The sequence below is a fragment of the Atta colombica genome, unplaced genomic scaffold (assembly GCF_001594045.1).
Source record: "Atta colombica isolate Treedump-2 unplaced genomic scaffold, Acol1.0 scaffold27, whole genome shotgun sequence".
Classification (NCBI taxonomy): Eukaryota; Metazoa; Arthropoda; class Insecta; order Hymenoptera; family Formicidae; genus Atta; species Atta colombica.
The window spans coordinates 2,447,791-2,450,575 of NW_017259370.1; positions in this window are offsets into that span (position 1 = coordinate 2,447,791).

The window sequence follows — 2,785 nt, forward strand, 5'->3', positions numbered from 1 at the left end:
TTATTATATTTTATTAAGAATTACTTTTTGAAAATTTTTCATTTTTATTAATGTTTCTCTAAAATATTTTTTAGGTACATTTTCAAGGTTTTTTGAAAGAATATAATTAAAAAATTAAAATAGTTTATTGCAAAAAAATTTTGAAAGTATATTTGATGTGTTAAACATATTTAATAATAAACCAAATAAATAAATTAGACTACATACATTCATGTTGAATCTAAATCAGTTAAAATTAGATTAAGAATATTAAATTACGCTTAAATTAATAATTTACGCTTTACTTATTGCGGGAAATAGATTTCCTTCTTTATTTTTTGAATTTTAAGGATCTTTTGTGTATATCATTATTTTACAATTAGACGACAATAATGTTAGAGATCTCTCTCTTTACAGCGATGACGCAACGAGCTTACACATTTGTCTTTTAGTCTTTTGTTTAGTTTCACGCGAACAATCGCTGCATCATATACCACGGTTATCAGAGCAATACAATAATGCAACTCAGCGTAATCCGATTACCGCGCTGCCAATATCGATAACTCGCGCGGTCGCGATAAAGAAAGCCGCCCCTTGAAGAAACGCTTAGCGAAGGCAAATCGGGTAACAATGATCTCGACTCGTAATCCAATGATGGAAGATTTCTTGCGACGTGACACAACAAAGTATGACAATCAGCTAGTATCGATTTTATCTTATGTTTGCTCGATTGTATTATTTGATCTGTAATATTTTTTATGATTATTCGCAACGCAGTTATCTTGTTTGCTCGATATTACTCGATCAGTAATATTTTTTTGTGATCATCGACACATTACAAAACTTTTCACAATGCGGCGCGATTTAGCATAGGGATATCGGGATGGGAATTTGCCGCGGGCCCTGTGAATCAGCCCTTAGGGTGAATCCACACAAGGTCTCGGGCAACTGCTTCCCAGTCAAGAACGAACAAGTCAAGAGGAGATAATGGCACGTTCACGAGGCGTCGAATCATTATGAACAATCAAATTCTATTTGCGTCGTATCGTTTGCGATAAAAGGTTGTCTTATAATCAGGAGTGCAGAGAAGAATCCTCAGAATCGTGTGGATTCTTTCAGTAAGAATGAATGTATTAATGAAAAGCCTGTATATACACCTACAAATTCTGTTTGATTTTTATAAGATATCATTTTATGACATTCTTCAATCTCAGTCTTCTTCCACCTTTTTAATATTGGTGATATTGGCGGATCCAGAAATTTGTCAAGAGGAACATTGGCGCGTCGCAAGCGGAATTTTTTTTCAATTAAATATGAAAAAATGAAATATTAAATTATTATTTAAATTATTATATTAAGTATTATTTAAAGTCTAATTCATAAAATTCATTATATTTAAAATATTATATTAATACAAAAGAAGAAAAATAATGTATTAGAATTTATAGTTTTTTATATCTAGGAATTTCTTAAATTAAAAAATATTTTTAGAAAATTTTATCAAAATAGTGATTAAAAATTTAAAAATATTAAAAATATAACACTTCGCTATAAATATTTTAAAAAGGAGATTCCAAGGGAGATCATAGGTGAGAGACCGGTATTCATATTAATCGATCCTTATATTTGAGATTGTTTTAAGATGTCATAAGACAATCAGAAGGCCGTATTAGCATTTTAAGACATTACTTAAGACATTACTTAAGTCTTAAAATAAGAACCGATTATGAATCGGCTACAATTTCTTTTCACCGTGAATCCACCAGTGAAGTGATAATCTCTCGATTTCACCAAGAAATTTTGTTAATGTAAAATAACATAAAATATTGTCGAATAAAATATTGTCTAATCATCATCCTACTGACATCAGAGTGCAGACTTCGGATATGACGTCGCATCAGTTTTCTCCACTTAACTGCGAGAAATTTCGAGAAATATTTCCGTATCTGTATCTGTTTTCTACTGATGAATGAAAATGAGTGAGAGAGCTATTCGCGAACGCGTATGCGTTTTCAATTTCTGCTAACAATATTCTTATCTCGTCGCGATCACTTAACACACGATAGGTATGACAAGTTCTCGCTCGTATACGATGTCAATAAAGCGCCTCATTATTATTAACTAGTGTCATAAGAGTCAGTTGATTGCACGCGGCAATTACAGCAGTGATAATCGTACATGACATTATCATCGACAAGCAAGTACCTCAATCGCGAGAATACCATAATCGACACACGGAAATTCAACACCATTCGCAATTAACATCGAATCGCGATGTGCGCCTCTATCTCGAACAATTTTACCCTGGAAGGAATACGGCGATATCGATATATCGCCACGGCTGTGAATATCCGTGGTGTTTGCGCGAACATCACTTATCCCGAAATCGAAAGGATCGAGTCTTCGATCGAGACGCTAAGTGATGACGTACAGAGGAACACCCTGTATAAGACAGGAGGAGGAGGGGAAGAGAAAGAGGAGAGCAGCCAGGCATGCCGGTCGCGAGATGAGAAGAAAAAGGAGGGAAGAAGGTGGAGAGTTAATTGAATCCGAGCAGCGTATAAGTAGAATGGCCTATTCCTCCTTTGGTTCTCGCTCCTCTTATTCTTCTTTCTTCCCGCGCGCTTCTCCTCCCTCGCCACCGTCTCGGCCCTCCCCCACGACACCCCGTACCTCGCGCCGTCCTTCGCAGCTCCTTGTACCCTCTTCGGTCAGGGTATACCAAAGAGGATCGGTGGAAGGACACCAGAGAGAGAGAGAGAGAGAGAGAGAGAGAGAGAGAGAGAGAGAGAGAGAGAGAGAGAGA